Here is a 25,387-nt window from a genome sequence, read left to right as displayed (position 1 = left end):
ACGCACTCGCTCCCTGGCAGGGGACACGACGTTGTAGAGGCTGGCTGGCCCTCCAGTGGATTCCCAGCCCATGTCCTGGGTAGGCTGCCAAAATGCCAGTTCTTCAGTGCCCACCACTGTGTGGAGGTCCGGCTAGGTCGTTAGGAAGGCTCTTGGGCAGCTGAGGGACCGTGCCCATTTACAAGCATCTTCCTGGTTACTTGTGGCTTCTAGACCACCCCAAATTACTCTTAAGTATTTACACAGAGAAAGAACCCTTACCTTAACGAAGTCCCAACTAGCCCTGCTTAGCAAAGGGCCTAGTAGAAGGCAAGTTCTTAGAAAGCATGAACTCTTGCAAAACTTAACATGTGCTCTTACACAGCTGGGAACATAATAATCTACATAGTTAAATAATCTACAATAATAAACATTTATTCGGACATTGTAGAATATAGTAGAATTTGCTCTAACATCATTCTTACAAAATGGTATCAGCCAGTTACAGTACTGAAAGGCAACTTAATATGAAACCTATATCCTGATAGGCCTTTTAAATGCATTTTAAACAATTCAAGCTTTAGTTCAAGTATCTCGGCCTTTTAATACAATTCATATTTCATTTCTATTATTTGTGGCAATAAAAATAAAATATGCTCAATACCATTAGGGGAAAATATTAACTGCACACAAATGGTTTAACTCCATGAATGATAATTTTTAAAACCTTCCTATTTGTTTAATAGCTTTGAATTTGATATGCTAAACCAGACTTTCTACTGAGTTTGCACCTGTCTGGGAATGAGACATTAAATAATAAAGGCAGCTTTTAGATTTGTGTAATTTACACCCTGGGAGGATCTGACTTATTGTATGGCAATTCATTTTGTTAAATGAGTAGTGTTGTTTTCCAGCTTCACACTATTTGTTTTACTTACATGCTGCAGACATAATATTACTTCATTACTAAACTGCATCCTTAAAATTTATGAATGAAACAGATTACCTGTAGACTTTTAGGTCACATTACAATGTTGCTCCACAAAATGGTATTCTCAGTTTTGGGTTGGGTGTCAGTTGATATGCAGTAGTTAAAATACTTGAAAATAAACTAAAACTTCCTGTGATAACTGGAGCCCTTTCTCATAGATTTTCATTTGAATGAAATGTCATGGGAATCAAGAAGACATTTGTCAGCCTACAAAAAACCATTTGTATTCAAGTTAATCATTCAGTTTTTCCTTTTACACAATACTTATGATTATAATTTTGGTGGGTTTCAGTTATATTTTAACAACCTAAATTCATTTTAAATGTCATACTTTTTTCATTCTTATCTCATGTCAGTTCTTTAACATGGCCTTATACTTGAGGTCATAGTTTTGCAAAATTAGGTACTTCACTGTTTCCAAACATAATAAATATGCCTACAAGACTAAAAAAAGAAAGATTATGAAACAGGCTTTTAAATAAATGGTTAACTTGAGGTAAACTACTTTATCTTTTCATATTTTTAAGGAAAATCTCTTAATGACAATACCTGTTTTTCTATTAGAATCCCCAAAACAGCATGTAATATTTTCACTTAGTTTAACATCAATAATAATTCTAAGAATCAAACATTTGTTCACTCAATCAACAACTCTCTGTCTCTGTTTCCCTCCACTTTCTCATAATAGCTCTAGGGATTTAGAATGGGCAAAACAAAACCCCTGTCCTTAATGCTCTAAGGTAGACCTACTAAAACAACAATTAAAGTCTTGATAAAAGAAAGACAATACTTTTCATTAAAAAACTGCACAGTAGTAGAGGAAATGATGCTTCTTTTTCTCACCCAATATTTATATTTCACCATTTTTGTTGTTAATAGTGTAAACTTTCCAGCATTATAAAGTTAAAGTGTTCCTCTCTTGCTAAAGGTGTATTTTTATTCAGAATTTATTTGCCAATTTCCATTTTTTCTTAATTGAAACCCCACATTCCAAAAGTCAATACCTACAACCATTTTTCCTGCATTAGAGCTCACCTTTAGTTCCCTCTGTCAGACCCTAATTGATCAGATAAGCCACCATTTCAATGCTCTTTCTTGCAGAACCTGTAGGATTATTCCTTAAGGGGAATGCAGACTTGAGATGTCTCTGTGAGTGCTGTGGGAACATGAGTGCACAGACTTGGTCATGAACAAATCTGATCAGATGGGTTCAAGCAAAGACCCTTACTTAAACAGTCATAATCTGAGTGTGAGAACTCAAAATTATTGACAAAATAATAATAAACATAAGCAGCAAGTTTTTAAGATTTCAATGACAATTGTAGTTATTTTATCTCCATAATTTTTTTCATTCTATATGAAAATAAACAATTATGAAATCCCTGAAATCAGAGAATGATATTCAAATTCCTGTTGTTATATTGTATACATATAAAGAGTAAAAGGAGATTCATAATTTAATGATTTCATAGTTTATTTTCCCAGAGATGAAATAACAATACTTAACAAAATAGAAGTTGTTTCTCTCACATGTAAATTTAAAATGTAGGTAATCCAGAAGGTTGGATTATTTGTTCCTGTGAGGTTGGTCCATGGGCATGGAAACTAACTATACCCTGCTTTGTATCCTGTAGGATGATATCTGAGCCAAAGTTACATATAAAAAAAATCAGAGAATGATGTTCAATTGGATTGTATCCAGGGCTTCATGCATGCTCTTCCACTGAAGTATACTCCCAGCCTCTGTGTCCTGTATCCCTATATTTTACCTTTTGGAAAAAGCCAAGATTGATCCTTGAAGCATCTCCTAGGCCCCCATTCATGTCTCATTAGGAAGAGGGTTGAGAAAACCCTACTTTAGGCAGAAGGAGAGCAAAACAGTAAACTGCAAGAATGAGCCAGGAAAAAAACTGGAGAGAAGCAGCTTCATTATGAGGGCATGTTGCAGAAGTTGGCTATATCACTTCTCCTTAAATCCATTGCCAAAACCTAGTCTTCTGGCCACAGCTGTTTGTAAGAGAGGTTAGGAAATTAGTTTCTGGCTGATAACTCTGTGTTAAGCTCAGACTTGAAGTGTTATTACGGTAGCAAATGAAGAAGGACATTGGGGGATAATGAGAAGTTTCTGTCACCAGTGCTATGCTATGCCATTAGTGAAGAAAAAGATAGAGACAAATAATTACTGGAAAAATAAATAGCCTGAGTAGCAGCAACCTGACAGGGTCCCTAATCATCTTTTGTCTGGGTTTGCGTGCTTTCATTCAAACTGGTCTGCAGCCTCCCTCCACCAGTTGATTATCAGTACTGTGTCACCAATCTTTCCAGTACAAAGTTCTGCTCATGTCACTACTCAAAGTTTTAGAGGTCCCCAATTCTTATAGAAAACAAAGCAATGATACTGTCACAGGACCAGCAAAGCATTCTATGATCCAGTCCTATTCTGAGTTTAATTTCATCTCCGATTATCCACTCTCATTTAATTCAGCCAATCTCAGCCCAGGAAATAAACTAGAGTCCTTCATGTTTGTGACTTTGCTTACATTGTTCCCTCTGCTTGAATGCCCTTCTCTCTGCATGTCTTCATATACAAACTCATTCTATCACCAGGGAACCGAAATCTGTAACCACTAACTGAGTGCTCAACATTGTTCCAATGCTAGTAGTTTAGCAGTCAGTAAGAGACAGAACAGGTTGCCAAGAGGTGTAGCTTTTGTCCAGCAAAATGACAGCTTCTCTAGGAAGACTTCCTAATTCTTCCTCCCTGTCATCCAAGACAGAAAGTTATCCTTCATTTATTCTTTTCTGTTTTGTGTTATGGTTATTTCTGCTCATGTTTTATCCCTTCATGTAAATTCCCTGTGAGGACAGGAAGCTACATCTAACTCATTTTTCAAATTTTAACCAGAACCAAACAGTGTACTCAATAAACGTTTGTTGAATGAAGAAAAGCAATTCTACCCTTTCTTCATATCTCATTCTCCCCCGCCTTCTTGTTGTTATAATTGATTTTTGTCTTTAGTTAGAATTTTTTTTTAAAATGACAGGTCCCTTTAGAACTCAGCCAAATCATGATAATCCTCATCTATAAAATCCTCAGTTGACTTACTTCACTCAGAATAAAACCTAAATTTCTTACACTCCTTGAAAGCCCTGTGTGATCCGGCCACCTCTGCTTTTTTATGTGTATTAGACATTTCTCCCTCACTTGTCCGGTGCCATTAACGGTGGCTTCCTGGTTGCTCCTTAATGCCCCGGTTACAAGGCTTTCTGTCTTTGCCCTTCCGGTTCCTTTTTCCTGAAACTCATGTCACCACCTCTTGCTGCTTCAGACTTTTCTTCAAAGCTGTGCTGCTCAGTGAGGGCTTCCCTGCGCTCTGTTTAACTTCACAGCCCCACATGCTCCCCCAGGCCTGCCCCAACACTCCTGTCTTCCTTTAATCTTACAGTTACATTCCCCCCCCACCACCATGTTAATTTGATTGAACCTGTGTTTTCCTCCACTGAAGAGTCAGCTTCTCATAGACGGGAATTCTGCTCTTTTGCTAGCTGCTACACCCCAGCTCAGGAAATAATCCTGGCACATAGTGTATGCTTTTTTTTTTTTTTTTGTCAAATGAAGTAGTGAATAAATATTCTATACTTAAGCAATCGACTTTAAATTAGCCATATTAGAAATCAATTAGTATTATATATTAATTCCTTAATATATGCTAGGGCTTAGTCATCTCTCTTCCATTTGTATTTTCCAACCAATCCTATGAAAAAGCAGGGAAGACTACTTTTTCTACTAAACGTTTTGTTAGCACATATAACTCTCTCAGATAAATGGAAGAACAAGGAAAAGAACCTAGATTTCTAGATTTTTTAAAACTTAGTCATCTGTAGAATTTTTTTTAGATGCTAATTAATGTACAATATGCATGAGGAAAGGGCATGTTAACGTGAATGTTAAACCAAACACTGTGGTCACCAGTTGACACATGGAGAAGTGTCATCCACTCTACAAAATTGTGTTATCCCCTTTCTAGTTGATGCTCAAACACCCCCAAGTTGACTTCATCCTATCTCCTCCCCACCATTACCTTGTCCTATGTTTTACTTACACATATGGAATCCTCAAGTATGTAACCTTTTAGTGTTTGGTTTCTTTCACCAAAATTGTGTTTGTGAGATTTGTGCACATTGTTGCATATGATTGCAGTTGTAACTAAATCCTTCATGTTTATTCTGAAAAATTTTTATGTGTGAATATACCACAATTTCTTTATTTATTCCTCTCTTAATGCGTATTTGTGTGATTTCCAATTTAGAACTGTTACAAATAGTGTTCCTAGGAAAATTCCCTTCTATGTTCTTGGATAACATATATATGAATGTTCAAGGATATACACCTGGGAGTGGAATTGCTGGGTACTAAGTTATGCATATGTTGGACATTAGCACATATATCAAAATTGTTTCTCCAATTGATTTTAAAAATATAACCTTTTGCCAATTCTGTGATAGTGCTACTTGCTCTCTCTTGCTTGGCATTTTCTTTATTTTGCCTTTAGGTATTCTAGTGGGTATATAATATTATCTCCTGTGGATTTATTATTGATTTTTCTTAAAAATAATGAAGTAAAAACTTTCATATATCTGCTGATCATTTGAATATGCTCTTTCGTGAAGTGTCTTTTCAAGTTTTTGGACCATTTTTTTCTCTTGGCTTGGTTTGCTTATGGGTTCCTAGTCCTTTTTTCATATTTCATTCTGAATGTATGCAGCATTTGGCAAATACCTTACTGCAAGTACAGTTTCCCACTCTGAGTTGCCTCTACATTCCCCATGGTGACTTTCATCTCCTCTCTTTTTCAAGTGTACACTCTGTAGGGGGAAAGTCATTATCCCAAATGTATTTGTGCATTTCTTTAAAATATGTCCCTCAATCAATTTAAATTGACTCACAATAAAGTACATATAGATTAAAACACAAGACTTTGAAAATAAATTGGAATGATCAGAAACAAAATAGAACAAATAATAGTGAAATAATTAAATAAAATATAGTTAAAGCAGAAAGCCTGGGCCAAAGAATAGAATCAATTTTGCCATTCATAAGGGTCAGCATATTTATTGATCGATGTTCAAATTTAATTCTGAGCTTCTTGGCATCTGATGCTGAAAGGGGAACATTATACAGTTCTCATTATCACAAAAGAAGAAGTCTAGCCATCCCTATAGGGAATTGAAACTTTTTCTACTCTGAATTCTCAGAGAAATTGATCATGTAGCATTTTAAATACATGCAATACACCATACCTACATTTTACTCCTTACAAGAAATACAGTTACAGATTTCATCCATAAAAGATTTCAGTGGGGGCCATGTACATAATACTAAAATGTATCTTGGAGAATAGGATTTTGCATGAGATTAAATTGATGTAATTCACTATGTGGGCTTTTGGTGGTCCAGTTTAATTCCGAAATAGAATTCATAAAACTTACAGGAGTGTGTAGATTGTGTATTTTTTAGCTCTGGTTCTCAGATCACTTTATAATAGGAGCAAGATGAGTGCCATTTAAGAAAGTTAGTGGAGATATACATCTGGGAGTGGAATTGCTAGGTCCTAAGTTACGTTTCCTCTCTAGGAAATGTGTGATGTTATGAGAGCACAGAGCTGCATGGCCTGAAAGGGTCCAGGTCTGGGAAGGTCTCCTAGAGGGCCAATCTTTTTTGTATAATGTGACAGATCATGAGGACCTAGGGGAGGAGTTAGGGAGTATGCAAAAGGTGAGACACAGAGACCAGGCTCCAGTCATTAGGTTCTCAGTCTTTGTTTTCCACCTTCTTTGCCAAAAATAATTATGTTGTGAATTCTGTTCATTATATACATGCTTAACATTGTGTACATAAATTGTGTAAATTGTGTATTTTTATAGAATATTTATACCTACTTAGTGGAGAATATATATTTGTATTGCTGTGCATAATTATTATACTTTATATGAAATTTAATAGATTTCCTCTAAAATGCTAATATTTTACATGTTACTGCAAACTCAGCATTTGAAAGACTAAAACTATATTCTGAATATGCCATGATTTACTTAGTCTTTCACTCAAGCTGTTCTCAGTTTTTTGTGATTATGCACACTGTTGAATATTTTATATAGAAAAGATTTTTTTACATTTTAGGGTATTTCCATGAAATATAATTTCTGAAGTATGATCACTGGGTAAGAGATCTTAAGAATTTTTAGACTCCAATAACAATTGTTTGTACTCCCACCTGCAGTGCTTTAATGTGCCTGTCCTCCTCCCTCCTGTGGCCAACCGACCTAGACCCTGCCTCCTGCCCACCTGCCTTCCTTCCCAGTGTGGGGAGTCAGGATCTAAGCACCTCTGAAATCATTCATGGTAAATATTAGGAGTGGGTTTGGACCATTTAAGGTTCTGGTTTTCAGATTGCAAATTTGAATCAACTGGGGAGCTTAAAAACCAGGGGGTCTTGTTGGAGACTGTGGCTCATGTCTATAATCCCTGGGACTCTCTGACTCTGTAGGCGGAGGCAGGGGGATCACAAGTTCAAAGCCAGCCTCAGCAACAGCAAGGAGTTAAGCAACTCAGTGAGACCGTGTCTCTAAATAAAATACAAAATAGGGCTGGGGATGTGGCTTAGTAGTCAATTGCCCCTGAGTTCAATCCCTACTACCAAAAAAAAAAAAAAAAAATCACTGAGTCCTGGGCCCATCCCGAAGGATTTATATTTAATTTTTTCTATTGTTCTGGGATTGATTTAATTAGTATTTAGTTAAGGATTGAAAATATGTGGGCACATAATATGATGAGAAGTTCTCAAAAAACTATTTTTCAGATAACCTTTTAATTTTTCCAAAGACATTTATTAAGCAATGTTCTATGTGCTTTGCATATTCTTTTTGTGTCATAATTCTACAAAATGCTCAAGAGTATTTGAGAATTTTAAACCAATGTCATGCAATTTTAATTATTATAACTTGGTAATATGTTTAAGGTAATTCTTCCTGTTAATGCACACCCAAAATTATCATTTTAAATTCTAACTTTTAACTATTTAATCTTACATTTGACCTTTTAGTAGTATGTGAAGCTGAACTTCATTTTGAGACAAAAATGATCCTATAAATCACCTTGAGAAACCAATCATCTTATAATAGTATTTCATGGTAATATAGTTTATCACTCTGTATATACATATATGTTTTTCTAACCAGTGTTTTTATATTTATTTTATATCCAGCTATCTCACTGTCTTTTTAATCAAATGTTTCCTTCAAATCTCAGGTATTTTATTTTAATCACACGCACATTTTGAAAATGTAAATGTACAAATATGGAAAATGATAAGTAACTACATTTTTACCATCTAGGTTTAATAAACAATACTTTTTATAATAATATCATATACTTTTAAGTAAAAATAAAGAAATAAATGAGCCCTTCTAAGTCATTTCATTCCTACTCTATTCATCCATTCCCAGAGGTAAGTAGGATCCCGAGTTTTGTGTATATCATTCCAAGTATGTACAATGACGATACCTGTATCCTTATGATAGATAGATAGGCAGACAGACAGACAGACAGGTGATTGAAATTTAGAATTTGTTTTTCAGGTTACCTTTTCACCTAGTTACAGCCTCTTAGGTCATGTTGTGTTAATTAACAGTATTAGTATTAAATAATTAGTATTATTTCAGTATAAAAGGAAGTTCATATATGCTTTTCTTCATTTTGTTATTAGTTTGAATCACAAAGTAACAGCAGCTGAATGAAAATATATTAACACAGGAGGATGCAGCATGACACAAAGTGAAAGAGAGTGATAGGTGTAACACTCATTTACCACAGATTCCTCTCTCTGGTTCTGCTTGTGTAGTTGTTCCTGCAAGTCCTAATGTGAGGCAAACCCCATCTCTCTCTCTCCTTCTGTTATTTTTCAAAAAGTAGATTACTGTATTTACTCCAGTACTTCATTTCTAATAGTCGGAATTTAGTATTTTAACTGTCACAGTTAATTTTTATTAGAATTATTAATACTCTGGTTACAAAATTCCATGGACTATTAGGGTTTCTTAGACATTATTTGCTTCGTTATTTTCTCCTTACACTCTGTTATTTCTATCAACCATTTTGCAGAAAGATCATTCTTCAGAAATGGGTGTCTCATTACAGTGGAATCACTTGTAGAAAATGGTTTACCTCCTGTATCCTATTCCATTGTCTTTGGAAAGCAATATATTCATTAATTCTCTTATTGAGAAATGTTGGATTTTTACATTGCAGAATCACAACATCCTTGCATGTGGTTCCCTGTGCATGTAGGCCAAAGTTCACCAGATTTGGAATTGCTGAATAATAAGGTGTAACTTCAACTTTAATAGATTGTGTCAGGTTTCTCTCCAAAGAAATGTTACCAAAGGCTAATAAGAATTCTTTCTTCCCTAAATCCTTGTTTCTCAAACCATAATTTGGTGGAAACAAATTAAAAATTGGAGCAACCTGAAGAGTATAAAATAATATCTTATTTAAATTTTACATTTCTCTTGATTACTAGTATATTGTTTTTTTCCCATAGGTTCTTTTTTTAAAAAAATTTTTGTAATTGTAAATGGAGAGAATGCTTTTATTTTATTTGTTTATTTTCATGTGGTGTTGAGGATGGATCCCAATGCCTCACACATACTTGGCAGATGCTCTGCCACTGAGCCCCAGCCTCTTCCCTTTTCATGGTCCTTCCTCATTTCCTCTGAAATGTACCTGTTCATAGCCTTGCCTATGGTTTCTCCATTGGGTTGTCTGTTCTTGCCTTATGGTTTACATGTGTACTTATGTACTTGGGATGTGGATATGTTCCAGATATGAGCTATACATAGTCTGTGACTCACCTTTATCTACTATTTTGCATTTTTTGATGCATAGAAATTTTAAATTTAATTTTAGTTATTTTTATTTATAATGTTCTTTCCCTTTTTTGCCTACCTTTGGAAATACTTTTATCCTGCTATTCTAAGTTTTCATCTATATGCTTTATTCTTATAATATTCACATGTACAATAATAATTATTCAAATGCCAATTATTTTTAAGATGGGAGGCAAGACTTCAATTTGATCTTTTAAGTGTGGAATTCCTATCCACTTAGTAACTGGGGAATTTCTTTCTGTCTCATCAGTGTATTTGTCCATTTTGGAGCCACTGTTGTAATTGTTAAAGCTTTACATATTTTATGTCTGGTAGCATGAATCCTCCCAATTTATTTATATCCTCTTTGATATTCTTGGACTCTAATCATCTGTAGAGATTGTAGGATAGGCTGTAAGATTTCATGAAAAAATTTTTGGAGTTTGATTAGAACTATATTAAACTATAATATAGGATGTTTTAGGAAACAATAGCAATCTTTTCTGTTCTTAATATGCTAAGGATTTTTTAAATTGCAATTATATTGAATTTTATCAAAAACCATTTCTGCATCTGTTGAGGTGATCATAAGATATCACAAGATTTTTCTTCTTCAATTTATTAATGTCAATATAGTAATTATTAATAGATGACATTCTAATGCTAGATCATCTTTATATTCTTGTACAAAATCTAATTATGATGCATTTAGCTTGAAAAACAACTCTCAATTATCAGTGTCATTTTCATTGATCAGAGAGCAGAGTCATTCCTAGTCATCCACCACAAACCCCTCTACCAATGGTGCCAAGACCAGGCACGTTGTCAGAGTGGTGCCACAGCACCTTACTTGGGCTGCAGTGACAAAAATACCATGGCCTGGAGGTCTGAACACAGACGTTCACTTCTTTATAATTCAGGAGGTTGAAAGTCCAAGATCAAGGTGCCAGAAATCTGGGTCTTGGTGAGGGCTGTCTTTCTGACTTGCTGACAGCCAGGCTTCCCAGGCTTCTCACAGTCCCCTTTCATTGCCTTCCACCCCTGTGTGTTTATGGAGGACCCCCCGCCACACACACATCTTTTTCTTTAAAATCTCACAGTCCCAATCTCCAAACTCAATCTAACCCTAATTACATCCCAAAGGCCCCATCTCCAAATGACATGGCATTGGGGGATTAGGGCATCCACAAACATTCAGTCCATGTCACATGGAGAGATGGAATTGCTGTGTTTGGCTCTCTGTTGGGAAGGGGGCTTTCTCCTGGGGTTCTTGGCAACAGGAACAGAGCAATGTTTCTTCAAACTAAAACAAAACAAAACCTTTCCTTTAGGAAGACTAATAAATATATATACTACATTTGTATTCAGGAAAAGATAATTTATTAGGTTTGATATTTTTACTTTTTTCACATACTTATGTTGAGAATACTTAAATCTGCTCTCTTAGCATTTTTTAAATTGTTGATGGACTTTATTTTATTCAGTTATTTATATGTGGTGCTGAGAATAGAACCCAGTACCTCACACATGTGAGGCAAGTGCTCTATCACTGAGCCACAACCCCAGACCTCTCATAGCAATCTTTCAGAATAGAATATATTTTAACTGTAGTTACCATGTTATAAATAGAACTTATTCCTCTTCTCTAACTGAAATTTTGGATTCTTTGACTAACATCACTCCAATTCCCTCATCTTCCAGCCCTGGTAACCATCATTCTATTCTCTGCTTCTGAAAGTTTGATGTTTTTAGATTCCACACATAAGTGAGATCATATGGTATTTACTTTTCTGTGCTAGCTTATTTAATTTAGCATCATATCCTCCAGGTTTATCATGTTGTCATAATGATAGGACTTCTGTCTTTTTTAAAGCTATATATATATATATATATATAATATTTTCATTGTCCATTCATCCATTGATGGACACTTAGTTTGATTCCATACCTTGGCTATTGTGATTAACACTGCACTGAATTGGGGTGAAGATCTCTCCCACATACCAATTTCATTTCCTTTGGATATACAGTCATGCTTTGCTAAACAACTGAGAGACAGCCTGAGAAATGCATCATGAGTGATTTCATTATTGTGTGAACATTAGATAGTTACGGTCAGTCACTAGACCTGACCTCTCCATGCAATCACAGCACTTAGTAAACATGTATGTATGAGGCTCCTGACAGCATAACATGGCATACTGTTTTACAATGAGCTTAAAAATTTTTGTTTTTATAAGTAGAAGGAGTACATTCTAATAGTGCAGTAAAACCCAGTATGTCTTTATTTATTATCATTATCAAATATTATATATTGTATATAATTGAATATACTATACTTTATACATCTGGCAGTGCAGTATGTGTCTTTATACCAGCATCACTACAAACATGTAAGTAAAGCATTGCCCTGTGTTGTCACTAGGCAATAGGAATTTTTAGCTCCATTATAGTCTTATGGTACTAGTTCATTATTGACCAAAATGTCATTATGTGCCACATGACTATTTGAATATACCCAGTAGTAGGATTGCTGGGTCACATGGTAGTTCTATTTTTAATTTTTTAATCAATCTGCATAGTGTTGCTTTCCACAAATGCCATACCAATTTACATTCCCACCAAGACTGTGCAAAGATTTTCTTTACTGCACATTCTCACCAGCAGTAGTTATATTCTATCTTCTTGATAACATTCTAATAGGTATGAGGTGAAATCTTATTGTAGTTTTAATTTGTATTTTTCAGATTATCAGTGATAAGCATTTCTTCAGACATTTTTTGAGAATTTGTATATATCCTTTTTGAGAAATGTCTGACCTTTGATCTTTAAAATTTTGTTTTCTTAATATTGAGTTGTTTGAGGTTATGCTTTCCTTTTAAAATTGGGTGTTTTCTTTTAATTAATTAATTAATTTTAATTAGGTATATATGACAGCAGAATGCATTTTGATTCATTGCACACAATTGCAGCACAACTTTTCATTTCTCTGGTTGTACACAATGTAGCATTGCACCATATGTGCAGTCAAACATGTACCTAGGGTAATTCTACCATCTTTCCTGTCCCCATACCCCTTCCCCACAGCTCCCTCCCCTTTACCCCATCAAAGTTCCTCCATTTTTTCCATTCCCCCCTGTGGAGACAAGTGCATGAAGTCTGCATACATGGCATACGATAAGGGTGCCTGAGTGGCAAACCACTCTCCTCGTGCTAGGCTTGTGAGTGGCAAACTGCTTACCCTGTAGTGACAGCCCAGGGCGTGAGGTCACGTGTTGCAGTTCCAGCACTTGTTCCACAGTCCACTCCTCAATTGGTCGATGCAAGGATAGTTGGCCAGAAATTGTATTGATGGCTGCCTATAATCCACTTAGCTACTCCCTGAGTATATACACATGGTAACTACTTAATAAAATCAGGCCTCCTTCCAGATTGGTCTCTAGAGGTCTTGATTCGTGACTCCGCAGCCATACTCTCCTCTACCCTGTTCCATGGACTTCTTCGCTGCACGAGAGAGAGCCCATACCCTTTAAAAAAAATATTTGGAAAATTATTTTCATAATAAAAAGGGAAAAATTCTTCTGTAAGATCCTAAGAAAGTATAGGAAAGAGGAAAAAGCCTTTTCACTAGTTATCAATGTTGAATTATTTCCACTTCTTTGAATGCTTTTTGTGTGTATATAAAATTGAGACATGTATCATTAATATATTATAAATTTCAGCACCTACCAGTGTGTTTTCATTAATAATTTATTAATTTTTATTTTTCCAGATATAATTGTGATTTTTCTTTTTCTCTTTACCCTCTTGTAAATTGATACTATAATCCTTCTGATTATGATTTCTTCTACATATTATTTTTTAGGTTTTTTAGATTAGTTCATATTTTTCTTAATATGTTTTATTTTTAATAGAAATTTTTTTTTACTAAAAAGAGTATGTAATTGTATTTTTGCTTTCTACTTTTGTGTAATTGTTATTTATGAGGGATTGTTTTCCCCATAGTTTAGTGCTTTAAGATCTTGTTTTGATTCTGATTTTTAAAATAAATTTGTTGTTCAAGGGTTATGAATTTACCTTCTATAGTTTAAGCTGTTATGAATATATTAAAGTCTTAGTCTAGAAAATGATCTTTTTCTGGAAATTTTCTATGGGAATTTGAAAAAAGCCACTTGTTTATTGTTGTTCTGAATTTTAAATGTAGATATCCTGTTCAAAAGATAACAGAGAACATGTATTTTTACATATTGTTAATTTTTAAAAATGTAAGTCATGTATAGTAAGGATTGGTATAGGCTTTGAAATAGGAATAAATGTTTTAGTATTTCCTCTGATTTCTTTCAATATGCCTACTTGACAGTTCACAAGAAAGTAATTTTTCATAGGTTATTTAAATTTTTTAAAGATTTTTAAAGCAACTTATTGCCAAAAAATAAATTTATATCATTAAATATTTATGGATCTGATGATGTTGATCAGTAAGTAGAAAACACACACACACAAAAAAAAGTTAAAAACAAGCATCAGAAGACAATGGAAAAAATGGAAAAATACTAAATCAAAATGTATTCTTTTACTTCTCCTTATTTGAATTATGAGATTTGTCAAGTTTCTGCTTTAGTTCTGAAAATGACCTAACAGTAGGTAACAGTCTTTGCTCATACTTAACCTGAAGGGCTCAGAATTCAAGAACTTGTCTTTAGTATTTCAGTTATTTCATTTTCTGGAAAAGGTGTGTACTTATATATATATTTAATATGTATTTTTCATATCCAGTGTCTTAAGTAACGTTTTATAAAGAAGATTCAGGGAGATCTATGTATTTTGCTTTGGCTTCCTAATAAAAGTTGATTTTTAAATCCATCTGTCACACTGTGGGAATTGTGAGGACACTTACTTGAAGAGACAGTGGCCTTATATAGCAGAGAAGCACATGAAGGTAATAAGTAGGGTGACCACTGATTCTGCAGAGGGGGACAAAAACATTTGTGTTTAATATCTGAGGTCCAAGAATTGAAACTTAAAAACCTCTGTGTGGTAATGCAGTTAGTTCACAATAGAGAAGAAGTATTATGTTCAGGGAGAGAATAATTTTAAGTTTTCCATGTATATGGAAAAATCATAGCTTAAACAGAGATTTAAGATGTCATTATACATGGATTTTCTCACTTATCAGACTTACTGTCATTTTGGAAAAAATATGGAAATTGATTATATTATAGAGAATAATTATGTAAACATCTTATATTTTAGAATTATGCTTCTAAACCAATTCACGTTAAAGTCATTGACATAACAGATTAGAGAAAGTAATATTAGAAAAACATGATTACATAATAAATGTCAAATAAAATAATAAATACAAGATAGATCATGGCTAACTACCTTCCTTTTGTGTTTTTTTCCCTTGGAAGAAATTCTACTGAAAACTATATTTCACAGACAGTGTATAGTAAATTAAAGTGGCAATGAATAAGTAGTCCTGCAACAAATAGTAAATTCTTTTCCAAATCACCTCTGTCCTGTACTTTGTATTAAAAAGCAGTTATTTGCATGATGAAACTGTAACTTTCTTTCAAAATTGAATAAATGGCTCATGGTTAAATGTTTTCACATGAACACAAAATTATGTGAATTAGGCAGTGTATTATTTTTAAGTGTAGTTTAGAATTTGATATGATATGGGGGGTCCTAGCTACAGAACAGGGATAGCTATATAATAAATATTTGAAACTTTAAACAATAATGACAGATGCCATGTTTATTCTTTGGTTCCCATTGAAATTTCTTGAGTAAATGATTGATTTCACTACATGGTACACAAATTCACAATGATTTACATAGGAAGAGTATGTATGAAAATGTTTAGGAGAATCATCTAATACAGCTTTTATGAAGTAAAGTGTGAAGGTAAATGGTGAAGGTTTTTGTCTCCCCTCCCCTCAGTGCTTTGCAGTTACGGACAGAGGAGACTCTTAGTAGTGAGTGTTTCCTGCTTCGGTAACCCTCACTTAGTCTGTCAATGCCCATCTGCACCTGTTCCACATTTCTTGACTATTTGTCACTCACAGGAGAAGGACAGGAGATTAATTGACTATGAACTTGCTTACAGGTAAAAAGGCCTTTCTCTATGTCGCATTTGCCCTTCTATTTTTAAGAGTAAAGCTGATTTGATTGATTTGAAACTTAGCAACAGCTGATGCTACCATAAGATCACAGGAATGGTATTTTAGTAAAACCAAGAAGAGAAGCCTCAGGAGTCTATCAAAGGTGTTTCAGAATCAGCTTAGTGGCATGTTAGACATCTCTAAAATGCCTCTGGTGACTTACGTAGTACAAACACCAGCTTTGTCCAGAGCTTGTGCTGGCAGAGGTAGAATCAACCAGATGGGCTGAGCCAGGGCAGGTGGAAAGGTAGGGGCAGCAGCTGAAACTGGTTCAGTGCAGGCAAGAGTTTGAGACAGAATCCAAATCTAGTTTCCCAAAGTGAAGTGAGATGCAATCAGAAATGGTTAATAACAAGAATGAGGCAGTCGGGAGACTGACCTTAATTTAACAAGATCCCTAGAACCCTGAATCTCCTACTTGGAGATGCCCAGGCTCTCAGTGCATAGTTTGGAAAGTGGAGAGAACTATGGAGGCTAAAAAATTGTGTCTCATTGTAAAGTTGATGTTGACAGTTTCCATTTCATTATAAGCTCAACTATTGTATAAAATAATTAGTTCAGTCTATTAAATTTACTTTATAGTTTCTATAAACCTAATATCTAACTCTGGTCAGTCATCTGTGAATAAATAAGTAAAATTTTTTATTAAGTAAAGTGGATTTGAGTGAATCTGCTGAAATTTATTAAAACATTGGAAAAACCAACTTCAAATTTATTACAGAAGAGTCATTTAATCTCTTTCTTACTATCAAATTTGAAAATCTCTCTTTTCAAACTGAAAATAATTGTTAAAAATAAAATTTAAATAAAAAACAAAACATGAGTTCAGAGGTGAAGTGTAGACCCTGGCTCGTCCCAACTTCCCAGCTCCCCCAACCTCTGCCTAGGCCCACATGCCTTCAGTTCTACCACTTCTGTCTATTGCTTATTTTAAAGACTTTAATGCAGGTTTTTCAAATCTGTAAATAATATGCTTAAACTACTATTTTTTTCAAAGAGCTTAGTGGAGTTATCAACAGTACACTACATGTATACAAGTGTGGAATGTGGTGAGTGTTGGCGTACACATACAACTGTGAAGCCAAGATGTGCTAACAGTCAAGGCCATGGCCACATCTGTCCCCCGAAGCTCTCCTGTGTCTTCTTGTACCTGCTCACACTCCCTCTCTCCCCCATCCCTGGTTCACCAATGGCCTGCTTTCTTTAACTACTGATGAATTTGTAATATTATAGAAGTGTATATGAATCAAACTATACAGAGTATACTCCCCCCAGCTTATGTTCAGTCAGCATAATTATTGTGAGATGCATCCATGTCAATGCAAGTGTCAATGTTTCATTCCTTTTTACTGCTAAATTTATTCCACTTGTGTGGATATAGCAGTTTGTTTAACTGCTCACTTTGATGGACATTTGGGTTGTGTTCAGCATGTGGCTATTTTTGAAAGCCACCCTGCATATTGGTGTGAAAGTCTTGGTAAGGATATGTATTTCTCTCTCCTGATTTACTGCCTAAAAGGAGACCAGCTGAATCCCCTCTCAGGACGTAGAGGCTGGAAAGCCACAATGTCAGCCTTTCTCCCAGCTGGCACCTGAAGTTATGAATGGCAATGATAAGCGCATCCGTCATCTCGGAGGCATTCAAAAGATGTCATGGAGTATCAATAAGCCTGCTTCTTACATGAGATTGTTTTCTTAGGCACTGAATGAAAGAAGTCATATTCTGCACTTTAGTAGGTGTAACTGTGGTCATGTGTGTAGCAGCACCCTCACAATGTGAACAACGTGAACACCCCACCTCAGGTTTATATCATTGATTTATGTACTGTTTACATGGTGTTGGTATGATTATCACGTGAACTGTACTGAAGCATACTCTGTTAGATTATGAAAACAAAGTCTTCATAATTTTTCTACTGAAATTTCAATTTCTCCATGGTATGTCACTCAGCTCATAGTGACATTTAGTTTCTTTCAGAGCTATAGTAGTTAGTACATTAACATTTTGCTTCATGTGTTGAGATTTATTTGTTCCTTGCACATAAAACTTAAATTTATGTCCTCTTTCATTTATTTTCTTTCAATGATATCTTAGAATTTCTTCACATTTTATAAGGAACCATAAATTTATTTCAGCCTAGGGCCAAAGCTAGCTCTCATGCTGACCTAGATGCATATATGCAATTTAGTCAGGGAATTTCGAAAATTTGAATGATAGCACATTAAACTGAAATAATGAACCAATAAAAATTTTTATAGCATTCAGAAAAATTATTTCTCAAACATTCACACTGTCATTTTACTCACTAAAATTTTTTTAGCATCATAAGTTGTATTGCTAGACTTGGAACAAAATTAACAGACCACGACCCCCCAGCCTCCACCATGCTCAATTGATTTGCCCCATTACAAAATAAGGTAGTCTTGTTTTGGAAAGCTAGTCTCAGTGTTTATAATGAGGCTGTCTATCTTTAGATGATAACATAAAACTCTCAGGAAATCTTTAGTAAAGGTGACTATACTGTGCTTTACATTTTGCATGTTATGGTTTTCCACAAAGTTACTATCTTCATATAGTCTCTGCCAGCAAGTGACTTTGAATTTGAACTGGCAAAGCCTCAGATGCTCTTGTTGGATGGAAACACTGCAACTGCAGAGGGTTTCTGAGGAGAGTAAATAAAATGTGGCTCAAAATGAAAAATTTCCTCTGTAACGGGTAAGCCACAAATGGGAAGTACTCAGGAGATGGTGGTGGTATGTAATTGGCCTGTCCTACAAGCCATGTCCTTACAGACAGACTTTTGAGGGTCCTGCTCTCCTCCTAGACGCTTGGCCACTAGTGATGTGAGTTATCTGCTTAGGTGCGCAGATTAAGGCAGATCAGTTGCTTAGGTACTATTTTGTGTATTTTGTCCAATGATTTCATTGGCCTTTACTTGGTTACAAATGTACTTTATTTAATTAAACAAGGAAAAGTCTTCTACGGAAGCTTTTGCTGTAGTGAAAGGTGTTTTCCAAGCCATACACATTAATTGGGTTGACATATGTAATTTAAACAATTTACTTTAGAATTAGTATAACATCTCACTTAATCATATTAGTAGTCCTGTAGTCATTCATAACGATGATCATTATGGTTAAAATAATAAAAAATTTAAGAAGAAAAATTCATATCTAAAGAGTTTAATTTGCAATTTTGGAACTAAATTTATTAATCCAAACAAATAGAATTTATAGAGATTTTTTCATGTTCCCTTTACTTGTTCACACATTGGTGTCTAATTGTCATTTGTGTCTGTGTTCAGTTCAATTACTATAATTACCATTCATCTTGCAGCAGTTCTGAAATCTTTTCTGTCTTTGCAAGACATAAAAAGAAGAATAAGAGTTTTCTATAAAATCTGTTTTACTTTCAGCTAGAAGATTTTCTTTTAAGTTTTTAAGTCTTGATTTTAATTGTGAATATCAAATAGAGCCTCTCAGATGAGTGACATAGGCCAATTTGAAATTTTCTCTAAATCTACAAATATACTCTTCATTTTTCCTCATCTGGGTCTAAATTGTTCTGCTTGCATTTGTAATCAGAAATTGATTGGGTTGCTGTGGAAACTGGAAGAGTGTATTGCTAGTTGTAGAAAGAATTTGATAGAAGAAGTACTGTTAACACAGTTGTCTGCCATCCTAAATGCCTGTCATTTTAAACAGTGCATTGATAACATGTTCACACTCTGACCCCAGAATCCTTCTCTCTAGAACACTGTTTTGTGATATTTGTCCTCCAGCATATTTGACATCAAATGCCTTTGTCACATGTCTCATTTGTTTCCATGTTGAACTGTTTGTGTTGTTTTTTTCTAAAAAGGAAATTACTTTCAATTTATTCACAGTTACAAGGCATCTTAGGAAAAACATGAAGCATGGTAATTATTAATTATTTAGAAGCCAATCATCTGAAACTGACCTAGAGGACACAAAACACGTGCAAAAAAATTCAGGTGAAGAAACAAGTTTTAATTATCTGATACTACAGACAGAAGTGAAGGTCTATTTTACACACACACACATACCACACACACAATCACGCAGTAATATTATGCAGTTTTACAATGTGGAAACAAAAATGAACTCTACTTGTCTTAACAGACTCTTATATGAGAGTTGAGAATATGAAGATTGACCAAAAGAATAAGAATGAAGACAAAACAAAGAATAGGAACATGACCCCAACACAGCAGGGAGACGGGGACTAGGAGAGGTGTCTATGAGCACATATCATGGTGTATAAATGTCCTGTCACTTTGAATTTCTGGAATTTTCTGGAGACTTCCATTAATTGCCTAACTTCCATAAGAACAAATGTAAAACGTTTTCTGTGATGTCTACAGTTTAATAAACATATTCCCAAGACTCCTCAAGTCTTTGGAAACCAAAGATTCATAAGAACAATCTCACTGAGGAAGGTTAACCCAATGAAGTGTCCATGTGCTTTGAACCCAGGTTGAAAAGAGACTAGAATCTGGTCAACCCAGGTTGAAAAGAGACCCATTACTCCTGGAGTTTCTGGGATAAGAAAATCATTGTGTTTACTTTAGTTCTATTTTTATAAGTAGAGTTAGACATAGAGCAAATAAAATTGCTTTAGCAGAAAAGTATTCAAATATATGTGACATAGGCTGAATGATGTATTACTTATTTAATATTGTTGAGATTTGTATGCTAGATATTTGGAATATAGTCTTGAGTTTTCACTCCACCTCATACTCCTTTTTTAGGATTGTTATGCAGGCTTATTTTTATTTATTCTTATTTTAAAAATTTATTATTTTATTGACAAATCAAACTTTATACATTTATGGGGTACAATGTAATGTGATATATGTATCAATATGGCATGATTAAATCAAGCTAATTGACATCTCCATCACTTTTTATGGTAAAACACTTGAAATTTATTCTTAGTTATTTTGAAATAGATCTTGCTATTGACTGTATAGTCACTCTGCTGTACAATAGCTCTTAAAACCTATTCCTCTTGTCTACTGAAGCTTGGACTCCTTTCATCAGCAGCTCCCATGCCCTCTTTCCCCATGCCTTCAGCCTCTGGTACTCTTCATTCTACTCTATATTCTGTGAGTTTAATTTTATTGGATTCCACATGTGAGATTATGCACTATTTTTCTGCTGTGCCTGCTTATTTCATTTAGCATAATATCCGCCAGATATTTCCAAATTGTTGCAAATGAGAGGATTCTCCCCTCTTTACAGGTAGAATCATAGGCCATCATGTATGTTTACCGTCTTTTCTTTGTTCACTCATCCACTGATGTGAGCTTAGATTGATTCCATATTTTGGCTATTGTGAATATGCTGCAGTGAACGTGAAAGTGCAGATGTTCCTTCAACATGTGGATTTCAGTTTCTTTGACCATATACCCAGAATTAGGTTTTTGGGTTGTTTGCTAGTTCTATTTTTCTTTTTTTAAGGAACCTCCATACCCTTTTCTATATGGTTATATTAACTTATATTACCAGACACAATGTGTAAGTGCTCCCTTTTCTCCACACCCCAAGACTTTCCATCTTTTTTTGAAAGCTGTTCTAACAGATGTGAAGAAATATCTCTTTGTGATTTTAATTTGCATTTCCTTAATAATAATGATGCTAAAGATTTTTTAAAACTATATCTATTCACCATTATTTGCATGTCTTCTTTTAAGAAATGTCTGTTCATGTTCTTTGCCCATTTTTTAATCAGGTTGTTTTCCTGTTATTGACTTGTTCTAGTTCCTTGTATATTCTGGATGTTAACCATTACCTTTCAGTTAGAAAATATTTGCCAGCCATATAACTGGTAAGGGGTTAATTCCCCTTTCACTGGGTTAATTGTTTTCATGGTCGTGCAGAAGTGTGATGTCATCCCATTTGTCTGCTTAGTGTGATGACATCTTAGTGTGATGTCACCCCTTTTGTCTACTTCTGCCTTTGCTGCCTATGCTCTTGGGGTCCATATGCAAATAATCATGGCCCAGACCAATGTCAGAGAACTTCCCCAGGGTTATTTTCTTGTAATTTTATAGTTTTAGGTTGATATTTAATCACTTTGAGTTGATATTTTTAGCATATGATATAAGGGTCTAATTTCAGTCTTCCATATGCGAATATCCAGTTTTCCCAGCACATTTATTGAAGACACTGTCCTTCCCCACTGTGTGTTTGTAGTACCTTTGTTAAAAATCAACAGACTGTAAATGTATGGCTTTATTTCTGGGGTTCTATTCTTTATCGTTTGTTCTTATGTCTGTCTTTCTGCCAGTACCACTCTGCTTTGATAAAAAAACTCTTTATGTTATGAAATTGGGGTGAGTGATGCAAACACCTTTGTTATTTTTGCTCATGATTGTTTTAACTATTCAGGATTTTATGTGGTTCCATGTGAATTCAAGGATACTCACCACCCCTCCACATTTCTTTGAAAAATGGTGTTAGAACTTTGATATGAATTGTATTAAATTTGTATGTTACTTTATGTAGTATGAAAATCTTCACAGTATTAATTGTTCCAACCCATGACAAGGAATACCTTTTTATTTATTTGTGTATTCTTCAGTTTCTCTCATGAATGTTTTATAGTTTTCAGCATATAGATGTTTTATTCCTTGCTTTAATTTATACCTAAGTAATTTGTTGTTACTATTGAAAATGGGATTTTTTTCTTAATTTCCTTTTGGAGTAGCTCACTATTAGTTTATAGAAATGTTACTGATTTTTGTTTCAAGTTTATGTGTGTTATGCAACACTACTCAATTTATCAGTTCCAAGCATTTTCTGGTGGAGTCTTCTGGATTCTCTACATATAAGATGAAATCATCATTTGCTAATGGAGACAATTTCATATCAGAATGCCTTTTATTTGTTTTTTAATGTTGCTTAATTGCTGTATCTAGACTACCAGTACTGTTTGAGTATCCCTGATCTTAGAGAAAAAGTTTTAAACTGAAAAGTTTAACAATGATGCTAGGTATAAGTTTGTCAGACAAGATTCTTATTGTGTCAAGGTAACTTCCTTCTATACTGTTGAGTGTTTTAAATCATGAAAATATGTTGAATTTTGTCATATTCCTTCTCTACATCTATTGAGATGATCATGATTTTTATCTTTCATTTTGTAAATGTCATTTATTATATTTGTTGATCTGTGTATGTTGAACCAACCTGGCGTCCTAGTGATAAATCCCACTCCATCATGGTAAATGAGTCTTAATGTGTTGAATTTTCTTTGCTAATTTTTGGATGATTCTTACATCTAAATTCATCAGGATTACTGGCCTATAATTTTCTTTTCTTATAGTGTCATTGTTTGGCTTTGGTATCAGGACAATATTAACCCATAAAATAAGTTTGGAAGTATTACCTCTACTTTTGATTATTTTTAAGTGTTTGAGAAGAATGGGTATTAGTTCATCTTTAAAAGTTTAGTCGAATCAGATGAATCAGAACCCAAGCGTGCAATCCTGGGGTTTTTCTTTGGTGAGACTTTCTGTTACTGATTCAGTCTCCTTACTTGTGAGTGAACTATTCCGATTTTCTATTTCTTCTTGAAAATGTTCTATGTGCCCTCGAAAAATGGTGTATTCTGTTGCTATTGGATGATATGTGCTTATATATGTGTGTTAGGTCCATTTTTTTCTAAAGCGTAACCCAAGACATAGTTTGTTATTGATTTTCTTTTTTTTTGATTTATTAATTATTTTTTGTATTTTTTTTATTAGTAGTTGTTCAAAACATTACAAAGCTCTTGACATATCATATTTCATACATTTGATTCAAGCAGATTATGAACTCCCATTTTTACCCTGTATACATATTACAGATTCACATCGGTTACACATCCACTTTTTTACATACTGCCATACTAGTGTCTGTTGTATTCTGATTTTCTGTCAAGATAATCTGTCTCTTGTTGAAGCTGGGGTATTCAGCTCACCTACTATTATAGTATTATAGTATTTCTCCCTTCAAATCACTTAATAATTTCCAATGTTGGGTGCTAACATATTTATAATTTTTATGCTTGCTAATGAATTAACTCTTTTTATCATTATGTAATGAACTTCTTTGTCTCTTTTTACAGTTTTTGAATTTGAATGTACTTTGTCCAGTGTAAGTATAGCTACCCTTGTTCTCCTCTGGTTTCCATTACATGGTGTAGATTCTCTATCACCTCCCTTTCCATCTGTGAGCATTAAGAGTCTCTGGTAGGAAGCATGTCAGTTTGTATATATTGGTTTTTACATAGTCACCAACACTCTGTGTCTTTGTATTGGAGACTTTCTATTCAAGGTGATTATTGATAGGTAAGGACTTACTACTGCCATTTTCTGATTTTTCTCATTGTTGTGTAGGGCTCCTCATTTTTACCCCTTTTGCTGACCTTCTTTGTGGTTCCATGAGGGGTTTTGGATGGTTTCTGGATGATGTGCTTTGACTCTTACTTACATTTTGTGCAGCTACTGTAGGTCGTTATTTTATCACTTGAGGCTTACATAAAATATCCGTACAACAGATTACATTAAATTGATAATAACTTGCCTTTACTAATACAAAAACTCTACACTTTTCTTCTCTCCCCCTCCACATTTTATGATTTTGATATAAAAATTTATATTTATTTTTGTATTTTTGTGTTGCTTAACAATTATTGTAATTATAGTTTTGTTTTTAATCATTTTGTCTTTTTCCTCTCTAATGGTGATAAAATTGCTTTATGCACCACCTTTACAGCAATAGAAAACTTCTCTGTATAACATCCATTACTTATACATTAATTTTTTTTATTATTTATGGCCTTTCATTTCAGCTTAAAGACCTCTCCTTAGCAATTCACATGATCTAGGTCTAGTGGTGATAAACACCCTTAGCTTTTGTTTATCTGGGGGAAAATGTATTTTTCTCTTGTTTCTGAAAGACTTCCTTAAATACTCATGGTTGCAGGTTCTTTATGCCAATATTTTGAATACATCATCCTATTTTGTTCTGGCCTGCAGAATTTATATTAAGAAATCCACAGAAAGCTGTAATGCAGTTCCCCTGAATGTGATGCATTTTTTAATATTTTAATGCTTTCTCTATGTTTTTGTTTATGACTTTTAATACTTTCCTTATTATGTGTCCTGGTGAACTTCTCTGGATTGAGATTCCTATACCAATTATTGTCATCTTTCCCCATATTTGGGGAAATTTCAGCCTTTATTTCCTTAAATTATGCTTCCTAGGCCTTTGTCTCTCTTCTCCTTTAGGTTCTACTATTACCAGAAGGTTAGTTTGC

At 34.3% G+C, this 25,387-nt stretch overlaps 1 protein-coding gene across 2 annotated transcripts in view; it reads left to right on the top strand.

The window, feature by feature from the left end:
• Window positions 1-25,387, top strand: part of Pacrg (parkin coregulated) — a 484,043-nt gene that overhangs the window by 178 nt on the left and 458,478 nt on the right. The window lies entirely within an intron of this gene.

Source organism: Callospermophilus lateralis, chromosome 6 (assembly GCF_048772815.1).
Source record: "Callospermophilus lateralis isolate mCalLat2 chromosome 6, mCalLat2.hap1, whole genome shotgun sequence".
Taxonomy (NCBI): domain Eukaryota; kingdom Metazoa; phylum Chordata; class Mammalia; order Rodentia; family Sciuridae; genus Callospermophilus; species Callospermophilus lateralis.
The sequence above is the reverse complement of the archived record's forward strand: the minus strand, read 5'-3'. Positions and strand labels throughout refer to the sequence as shown.